Genomic DNA, 11480 nt, shown 5'->3' on the forward strand with positions numbered 1-11480 from the left:
AAGCCAGTTCTTGTACTGGGGTAGGTGCGGGGCCTGTAGCTCTTGCGCTGTGGTTACTTTCTGCATCAGTGTCGTATTCGGAGCTGACTTCGTTTTCGCTCTGCTCCGTTCCAGCATTATGATCCCCAGTAGCTGTCACCGGTAGTTGGCGCCTTATTTGATCATATTTTCGTGCAAACGTGTATATTCTCCCGTTCATGTAGTCATTTCCGTCCCTCTGAAATTTTATAGCCTTTCTTTCTTTGATATCATTTTTTATGTTTTAGTATTCTCGCATTTATTTCTTTCATGCCATTCGCAATTTCATCTTTACTCTCTTTTGTGTCAAGTTCTTTTAGTATTTCTTCAATCTGTGTTATCATTTTGTCCCTGTCGCTTGCCGCAAACATCACCAGGATTTTAAGCATATTTTGGGACGACTGTGCACTGTTATCCGCCCACATCTGGACCATTTCAGGGTCGGGGTCTTCGTATGTCGGGGCCACTAGAATTCTAAGCCCCCTGGCTTCTCGCCCAACATCGAGATATCTGGTGAGCGATTTTATTTCCCACCATTTCGCTACCTCTTTCTTTCGGAGTTTTTCCAATTCTGCTAGTAGTTTCTTTGAGTCGTCTTTCTCTGTCACTTGTAGTTGGGCTGTCGCTTTGTTTTTGCTGCCTTCGCCCGTGTCTGTGTCTGTGAACACATCCAGAGCTGCCTCTTCTCTTTCCTTTTCCCATTCCGCAGCCATACTGAGCGTCTTTTTTAATTATTTATTATTTGCAAAGATTCATTGCCGTGTGTCTATCGCCTCTCACAGTCGGGCTACCTCTCCCATGAACCACGTTATTAGCCCGCTCCCTGCTCTTCCCAGCACGCGCCGTCTAACCTGACAGTCTACGATTACTCTCCAGCGATCGCAGACTCCCAGACAGTCAGCTTCGTGCTGGTTTCACAGGTTACTCGGGTCCCTTGTTGACGGTTCCGGGGGGCGCTGTGTGTCTTTTTCAAAAAGTCAAACCACACAAATGTCCTTGTAGACACAGCGCATCCAGATCGAGGAGCTCCTTCTCAGGTACTGGGACCCTCGAAGGTTGGCGCATATTCCGGCAGTGCAAGCCGGCAATTTCCAATTCCACTACTTAAATCAGAGCAGACCAGCAAAAAAAATGACAACAAAGGTAGTGGTGAGAGAACCTGTAAATAAAACAAATATCCCATAATTTACTAGAGTGAACAAAAAAGACAAAGGTATATAGAGAAAATATAAAGCGAAAGGCAAACCTCTATTCATTCTGTTTAATTTAGAGTATTATTATTTTCACTTACATTGTTCTTTACTCCAAGGAACCTAGAGCCTTGGGTGGGAGTCACAAGGAAGGAGCCAGTCTGTGATATGGAAAGGAGTCCCTAGAGCAAAAAGTAAGAAGGTAAGAATGTTAACTTGCTTTTGTTATTCACAAGACTTGGTCTCTCCCTAACACACTGTGAAACATTCTTTAATTATAAAGCAGATGGTTAGACTTCCAATAAAAAAGTATTTTTCTTTCTTAAAAAACCTGGCATTTCTGGCCTAATTCTGCTGAACAAAATACCCATTCTCAACAGTATAATGCACTGTGCTGCACAAATCCAATGTGTGAAATGTTTAAAGTCTGTCTAGTCTGTCTAGGCATAGGATTTTGTATTAGAAGGGTGCCCTTTCCTTCCGCATAGCAAATATGATCAGCACAGATCAGAAAACCAAAAACCAGATGCCTCTCCAAACAGTGCAACTGTATGGCAAGTGTTGGTCTATAAAGGGGTTCATTTGACTATTCCCACTTTGGTCTGTGCATCAGTAGGGAAAGCATGGAACTTCGGAGGTGTAGGATTTACTATTCCCACTCCAGTCTGTACTTCGGAGGGGTTACATTTACTATTCTCACTCTGGTCTGTGCAAGAGTAGGGAAAGTGTTGGACATCGGAGGGCTTAAATTTACTATTCCCACTACAGTCTGTGCAACAGCAAGGAAAGTGTTGGGCTTTGGAGAGGTAAAATTTACTGTTCCCACTCCAATCTCTTCAACAGTAAGTAAAGCATTGGATTGCGAAGGGGTTAAACTTACTATTCCCACTCCAGTCTGTACAACAGTAGGGAAAGTGTACTTCAGAAGGGTTAAATTTACTATTCCCACTACCGTCTATGCAACAGCAGAGAAAGCGTTGAACTTCTGAGGAGTAAGAATTACTATTCCCACTCCAGTCAGTACAACAGAAGGGAAAGCGTGGACTTTGGTGGGGTTAAATTTACTATTCCCACTACAGTCTGTACAACAGTAGAGAAAGCATTGGACTTCGGGGGTTAAATTAACTATTCCCACTCCATTTGTGCAACAGTAGGGAAAATTTTAGACTTTGGAGGGGTAAGATTTACTATGTACAATCAAGTCTGTGCATCAGTATAGAAAGCGCTGGACTTCAGAGAGGTGAAATGTACTATTCCCACTCCAGTCAAACTAACCGAGGGGAAAGCATTGGACTTTAGAAAGGTTTAGTTTTAGTTGTAATTTTATTTTATTTTGCAGAGTTACTTAAAACCATTCTAATAGGTACAAAAAATAAAAGCAATATATAAAAGATTAATTCACAATGATAACATTTCATCATAATTAAACTATAAAAACACTTCCATTACTAGCAAGATAAAAAATACCAGTTTAAACGTACCAAGAGCAGCCACTATAAGTGGCCCAGTAAATGCAGCGATTGTTACTCCGACTAAGCAAATAAAATAGATTGTCCAACCTCCCTTTTGCCCCAAAAAAGCTTTAGTGACAATTTGGCATTTTTGCCATGGACGCTTCAAGAAATCTGACTAATCTGGAGTTCAGTTTTGGTGATGCTGGATCGAAGCATGCCAGAACTGCTTGCCTCCTTGTCCGAATTCCTCTTTGGTTAAAGGGGATTTTTAGCAGTTGCCTCCTTTCCTGAAGCATCTTTGCACAAAAACATACAGTATGGATGATGTCACCCTGGCCATTTTTGTACAAACTGCATACTGTAAAAGTTTGTACCCTTTTCCATGGTGGAAGATGCTGCATGCATGGTATCACGCCAAGTCGTAGCTTTAAGAATTTTAATTTCTGTACTTTTGGATAGCCCAGGTTGAAGTATTGAGTATTGTTGGGGAGCTAAGATCTTATTAGAATTCAGAGTCATCCAGGCATGCACACTAGCTGAAAAAGCTGCTTTTTCCACCACCAGTGACTGTTTTTTCAGCGACTTCCAGACTAATTTCTTCAGAGTTGAATGGTGACACTGTGTGTTCTATAAGGACAGCAAGCCTGTGTTTACCAGTACCTCCTGAAGATACATTCTTGCGGGCGAAATCTCCCTCTGTTGGAGATCTTGCCACAGAAGATGGTTTAGTGATTTAGGGGTTGATGTTCTAATTTTATTCCAGTAGTTAATATATGCTTCACATCTGGCCCAAAATTGCTTTAACAGGCCAAACTCCAGTCTAAGTTGCTCCGGGGAGGTGTAATTTGGGAGGCTAAACATAGTTCTACATGCTTTTACTAGTGTTTTATCCAAAAGATTGGCATCTCTCCCTCGCAAAGCTTCACTACTATAGGTGATTGTGGGTAGAATTTTAGCCTGTGCTATCATTAGAAGAGGGCTCAGCATTAGTCTCAATAGTTTGGCTGATAAACTTTTCATGGTTAATGCAACAATCATCCCTTTCCTTTTGATCTCTTCTTCTTGACGGGTAAATGATCCTTCTTTATCTAAGTAGACACCCAGATACTTATAAGTCTCCGCAGATTCAATATGTGTGCTGCCCAGGTGCCAGTGGTGCCTTTTTTTCGTTTGTTGTTAATTGTCAAGGTCCTGGTTTTGTTTAAGTTAATTGAACAGCTATTTTCTACTGCATAGTCCTGCAATCCGTTAAGGGGATTTGCAAGCCGACTACCGTATGGCTGAGCAGGACTACGTTGTCCGCGTATAGTAAGTTGGACAAAGTAGTGCCCCCCCAGTCTGGGCGCGTGGGAGTTACAGATGTTAAGTGTCTGTGGCAAGTCTGCCATGAATAAATTGAATAAGATAGGATCCAACAGGCAGCCCTGTTTGAGTCATTTCGTTGTTTTAACTTTTCGTGAGAGATGAGACCCTGATCCTAATTTCACCTGTACTCAGGTGTCGGTATGTAAAAGCATTAACATTGATAAAAGAGCGTTTGGAATGCCCCATCTGGCTAACTTAGTCCACAGTTTAGACCTCTCCACATTATCAAATGCGGCGCTAAAGTCAATAAAACAGACGTGCAGCTGTGTTTTCTTCATTTTTGTTGTGTCCATAATCAGCGAAATTGCCAAGATGTTGGATATCATGCCAGAATTTTTACGGAAGCCTATTTGGTTTAGTGGGATTATTGCATTGTTTTCTGCCCAAGTTGTAAGTTCATCTAGTAGTGTACCCACAAAATAGTTGGCCTCATTATCGATCAGTGCCACTAACCGATAATTGGCTGACAAAGCCTTACTGCCACTTTTATGGATCGGAATAATCGTGGAACCTTTCCAGGAGTCTGGAATAATGTCCAGTAATCCTCCTTTCAGAAATAATGGATGGAGTATTTTTGCCCATTCTTCCGGCCTCAGTTTGAACACCGCGGGCGGGATTCCATTCAGGCCGGGTGCTCCTTCCTTCCTTTCATTTCCTCCTGATCTATCTCCTGATTGTTAGATGCTCAGTGGTGAGTGGCCCTTCCTCCTGATGGTGGGTTAACACAGGAGATTTGGATATGTCTCTGGCCATTGGTCGGGAAACAGCATGGCAGTCAGGAAGGTTATTAGTGACTTTAGAAGGGCAAGATTGACTATTCCCACTCCAGTCTGTGCAACAGTAGGGAAAGCATTGGACTTCGGAGGGTTACAATTTACTATTATCACTACAATCTGTGCAACAGTAGGGAAAGCATTAGACTTTGGAGGGGTTAAATTTACTCTTCCTACTCTAGTCTAAGCAACAGCAGGTAAACTACTTCACTTCAAACACATAACATATTTGAATAACCATATTAATTTTGAGAAAACATAAAACTCAATATAAACATTATAACTTAACATATATGTATTACAAAATACAAAACAACCAATTTACAAAATTCATAAACACTTTAAGAATTAATTTTCAATTTAAAAATGATTATTTAATTATCTCTTAACTAACTTGCCACTCTATACCCCTACAAAACTTACAAACTACATCTGTAATATAGCTAAAATAAATACGTATAACACAATTACATAATTGATAATCAATTTCATCACTAATTAACAATTAATAATTCATTGATAATAATTACTTAACTTCCCACTTATCGACCCTACCAATCCAGAAGCCCACACCTAAAATATAACTAAAACATATAATCATTACACAATTTACATAATTATTATACTAAATCACACATTAATAACAATTAGGTTTTAAATCTTCCTTAATTATCTTCCCACCATATAACCCTACAAACCTAGCAACCTGCAAATAAAATATACCTAAACTAAATCAGTATTACCAAATGTACATAATGAATATTCACTCCAAAAATTACTCACAAATTAATAATGAATTATTAATTAATTATTACTTAACTCCCAACTTATAATACAACAAACCAAGTAGCCCACACCTAAAATGTCTTTAAAATATATGATTATTACACAAATTACATAATTCATAATCAATTAAAAAAGAAATAATACTTTAAAATGTGTTGCTAGTTATTACCCAATTAACTTCCCAACCCTTGACCCCTACAAACATAGCAACCTGAACCTAAAATATAAGTAAACTGAATGTGCATTACATAATGTACATAATTAATATCAATCATATATTTACTTACACATTTATTCGTTAATAATTGTCACTTAATTAACTCCTTACCCTATCGCCCTACAAACCCAATAACCCACTATAACAATATAAATTACTCTTAGCATTAAATAAAAAATTCTATATCACTTAAAAATACTAACTATATTAAAAAAAATCATAACAATTATACAAACAATATTAACACAATTAATATATGAACTAAAACACATTAAAATAATGGAGAAAAATATTCTTTACAACAATATTATTAAAAACGATATTGACAAAAATATTCTTAATAACAATATTACTTGCCTGAAAAACCATATACTTGACAACGATATTTCTGCATCACTATATTGCTGTGTCACAATGTTTTTGCCCCATATTTCTGTCTACAGATATTTAAAACTGGATATTTTGTCCAAATACCCCAGAAAGATCTCCTTTAGCTGAAGGCAACAAGCAGTGGAATCAAGCAGGCCTCAGAAATCAAAGTGCTCTTGTACTTGTGGCAAAAAGAAATCTGTTGGGGAATATAATGTGACATGTTACCAGAGTAATATAAGTACAGTACTACATAATTATTTAGTACACAGCAAAGACAGTGATGGCTGAGAACAGGACTGCATTTTCCCAACTGACCACAAAAGTACCCAAACAGATTGGGTAAGAAGTCATTCATCTTTTATAGCACAGTATTACATTTACTTAGTATCTGTAGTGGCAGTGGCTGCCCTCTTTTGCATTAACTTGCTCCACTCATTTGCTGAAAGCTGCTGGTCTGACTGAGAACAGGATTCTGGTGGCTGGTGGTTCGTTCTTGCCACTACTCAGGACTCTAAAGTCTTACCATCAGGTAATAGTTCTAGTGAGCTGGAGCTCAGTCTGTGGGTTTGGTGGTTGAAGGAGATCTGGTTTCTCAACTCATGTGGCTGGGTTCAAACTGGAATGGCATAGGGAGCAAAACAATGATGGATTCAGGCCCAGATATCTGTACTGGGGCGAATGTATGACATTGTTCTGCATTCTGTCCATCAATGGTTCTTTTTGCATTTGTCACCCGAGTGGGATGGGTATGCCCAGACGTGGTTCCCATGCTTTCCATGCCACTGTAGTCAAACTGACCTGGCTTATGAGGGGCAAAACCCCAAAACAGGTCCTAGGATGCTTGTTTCCAGTCCATGGAAGACCTGGCCTGGCAATTCGAGCTGGACTGTTCCCATTGGTGCAGGGTCAAGACTGATTTGCATATGGCTTGGTAGAAACTGGAATGGCATGGGGAGCAAAAAAACGATGGATTCAGGCCCAGATCTCTATAGAGGGGTGAATGTATGACATTGTTCTGAATTCTGTCCATCAATTGTTCTTTTTGCGGTTGCTCAAGGGAGGCACAAATACACAGATGAGACTGAATATAGTACACATACACAGATGAGACTGAGGGTCTGAAACCTAATCTGACATTGAAGTGCTCTTCATTTTAGAAAAATTCGCCAACAGGCTTAAAGTTTCACGCATTTTTAAGGGGTAACGGGGAACGATGAAAACCAAAACCTGGCATCAGCATCCGTATGCCTATTTAGCAACCTGTCTGGGTTGCTTGCTTGGCAGTTTGAGCTAGACTATTCCTGATTGTAGCAGGATTAAGACTGATTTACTCATGGCTGGGTCAAGACTGATGTGGCATGAGGTGAAAAATAATGATGGACTGTGAAGTGGCCCGAGAGATTACCTATGGCTGAAATTAATTCAAGCATTGCATCCATCACTGTTTTGCAGTGGTGGCTGGTGACATTTGAAACTAGTGAGGCATAAAACAACTTTCCTACTTTACTGTGGCGAGCGAGAGTAGCGAGCGAGCCTGAACCACCTACGGGGGGAAATGTTGAAAAAACAGAAGGCAAATGGTGCATTTTCAAGCAAATTTGAGAGTGTGACACTATCCCGGAAGTGCTGCCCGTTTTCATCCTCTGGCCTTTCAATGTATATATAACAGCCCAGGTACTCTACTTCAGCTGCAGCCTGGTTTCAGCCAGTGACCCCCAACATGCAGGCCTGTACCCAGAAATCATCCCCACGTGTGTCTGGAGCCAGTACACCCCCACTCCTTCCTTTCCTATCTGCATCCAGTGATTTACTCCCTTGGCAACTAGTGGCTCTCCTCTTGCCTAGTTCCTGAGCTGCAAGAATGACAACAAACACAGCAGAGGAGCCAGACGGCCTCTTTCTGAGCCGCAGCAGCCACTGCAAGCTGCTAGCAAAATGCCCAGCCGTCTTGCACTTTTGTCCCGCAGGGGCTTGGATTCAGGGATATTCTCCATGCTCAGGTCCGAACTGCCGTTAAAGTTCCATCTTTTTGATCACCCAAACCTCACAGAGAGAGCTCTGTGAAAAAACAGTACATGAGAGGAGTAACGGCTACCGTGTGACCACAGAAATGGATTTATATCCCTCGAATGTGGAAAGGTCTGCAGAAGCTGTTTAATAATCTATCCATGTAATGGACTTACCCCAATCACAACGTGAATCTGAGAGTCAACACCTTTCCAGTCATGGATTCCTCACAATTAGACATAGATATCAATGGAAATGGGTACAGCTACAACACGTGGGCCTTTCACCTGCTTCGAGTAGGTGATATGGTCAGATGAAAAGCAGTCCCCAAAGGAGGAATACAGTGGGAACCTGTGTGAAAACAGAGATTCCCATCTAATACTCCCTATGTCTCAGGGGCAATCTCGTAATTGTCTGCTATTCCTTCATTCGTTGTAATGGGGGTGGGGTCTCAAGTCTCACATTGCCTCTCTATAACAATCAGAACCACTCTCCAAGGCCCAGACCACCCCACACTCATTGTCTGTCACAATTCTTGCTAAAGGGCTTACTAGCTGCCCAATATGGTACAGTCGCTTATACACTCTGGCCCACATGCATCAATATCGGCTTTTGCGATTTCTAAATTGCGAAAAATAGCGATTCGCAATTTAGAAATCGCAAAAGCCTATGCATGATTATTTTTTCCTTTTTTATGCAATTCGGTAAAAATCGCTATTTTTACCGAATCGCATAAAAAATGCGATTTTCACATTGCGAATTCGCAATTCCCATTCATTCCTATGGGCCAAAATGCCCATTGGAATGAATGGGAATTGCGAATTCGCAATTTGAAAATCGCAATTCATCAATCCATTTCAAGGGTGGAGAGGGGGGTCTAAATATTCTGCCTAGATATTCTCAGGCCAGACTCCTAAGGTCTAGCTATAAGGTCCATCTCCACGTTCCTCGAGTGAAAAGGGCGCGCTTAGGTGGAAGAACTTTTTCCGTAAGTACGGCACGGCTATGGAACACCTTGCCACAGGAAATCCAACAAGCACCCTCTGAACCTTGCTTCAGAAGCCTATTGAAAACATGGCTTTTCACGCAATAAATCTCTTCTCTCTTGCACTATGACTCTCACTGCCCATGCCAGCGCCGGGACACTTCCTACGGAGGTAGCTGTTGCGCTCTATAAAACTCAGTATTATTATTAAATGACCCCCCCATGCACCCCTGAAATGTATTTTTCGCATCATGTTGCACACACACATGTCCTAAGGACATGTGTGTCCGTAACATGAATGTTTTAAAAATGCATTTTCTGCGTTATTTACAATTTTTGCAAATTTACCGAGTGGTTCAACTACTCGGTAAATTTAACCCTCTAATTGCGAATTCGCAATTTAAAAAGTAATCATGCATTGCTTTTAAGAAATCGCAAATTTGTGATTTTTTAAATGCAATCGCAATTTTAGAAATCGCAAAAATGTTGCGATTTCTAAAATTGCTTGATGCATCCAAAAAAGCATTTTTGGAATCGCAAACGGACGATTTTAAGGAATCGCACCGTTTGCGACTCCAAAAATGCTTGATACATGTGGGCCTCTGGGGCTTATTTCTGCATCACTTCTAACATGGTACCGGTGGCGCAAGGGGCTTGTAAATAAGCCACTTCTGCAAATTCCACTAAAGTTAAGAATTAAGAATATAAGTAGTTTACTTTACGAATATGAATGTACAATTATTCATTTTTTCTCAGTTGAAAATCCTGATTTCATGAAACATCAGCGATACAGAACACCCTTTCAACTTATCAGCAACTTATCAGCAATCATTTAAAATGAAGTGTGCTCATACAACAGCACCTCATAAAACACTACTCCCTGGTCAGCATATTAGAAAATAAACCACCCGCTCCAGTCTCGTTAAACTGTAGTATCGTAATGCAATGCCTATTTTCCAATCAAACAAACTCACACCACTACCTCTTCATCGGCCACGTTACGTTAAGTGCACACTACATGTGCTAATTTAAGACACAGCTCGCTGCCAGTTTTTCTAGTTTCCTCAAATAATTTAAGAATGTGTTACTTTTGAGTGGAAATGAAGAAACATTTGACAACATATCTAAACCAAACAACAGAACATAGAACAGTAACACACACAAAGCAACATGACAAACACAATTAAAACATTATAAGACACAATACAAGAAAACAGTAAAAATAGCATGTAACACAACAACCACCTTGCGGAATCTCATCACATTACAATAATGTAGCACAAACATACAGCAACACATATAAGAACAGAATATGTCACCACCACAAACAAAATGTAATACACCAAATACACATAAGCATTCTTACGCCAAACACCACCTTCAGAAACCTGCTTTTATAATACATTTGTAACAGGTGTTTGCACCAAGCACAGATTTAACTTCCGACCAAGGACTTCCGACCAAGGACATAAATAGCGCATATTAAAATGTTTGTGATCCTTGCTCCATATATTTTAACACAACTGCTTGCACTGACCAAAATAACACTTCACATGTACAACGGTTATCTGGTTTCCCCTTACAGAAAATGTGTGTTGTTTTTTTTAAAACTTTTTTTTTATTTTTCTTTTCAATGATAAACAATATACAGGTTATACTTTTGCTCCACTTCTGACAAGACCACCCCCCCTCCCTCCCCGGCACCAATTCACAGCATTTGTTTACGATCAATCACTCTTGTGTTTTCAAACAATGAGCGGGAGTAAGTTTAAAGGTAATCGGCACAAAAAAAAAAGCAAGGAGAGAAACAAACAATTCCTAGTGCCAAACTATTACGTAACGCTCCAAAGCAGATACAATACAAAAAAAACCAACATTTTTTCTAGCATACAACTTAATTCAGCTTTGTATACCCTCAGCCCATTTCTCTAGCTGTTCCCAGAGCACGAGACCCTTCTTCCCAGCCTTTTTCCCTCTTTTTGCATAGATTGCCTTTTCCAGTTTATAAGTCGCTAGTAGTCTGGCCTGCCACTGTGTGAATGAGGGCGGGTTAGGGTCTTTCCAGTATGTCGCAATACAGATTCTGTAAATAGTCATTGCTACAAAGATAAATGGTCTCCCTGGTCTACTTTTGCCGTCATACCCTAGCAGTAATTCAGCAGGGGTAAGTTGTATCCTTTGTTCTAGAACCGCCCCTACAAATAATTGAATTTGCTGAATGAGTGGATTAAGTTTTGTACAGGTGGCAAACATATGCATCTGATCTGCTGCATATTCTTGACAATGAGGGCATACAGTCCCCGCCCCATTCCC

The sequence above is a fragment of the Lissotriton vulgaris genome, chromosome 1_1 (assembly GCF_964263255.1).
Source record: "Lissotriton vulgaris chromosome 1_1, aLisVul1.2, whole genome shotgun sequence".
NCBI classification, from domain to species: Eukaryota; Metazoa; Chordata; class Amphibia; order Caudata; family Salamandridae; genus Lissotriton; species Lissotriton vulgaris.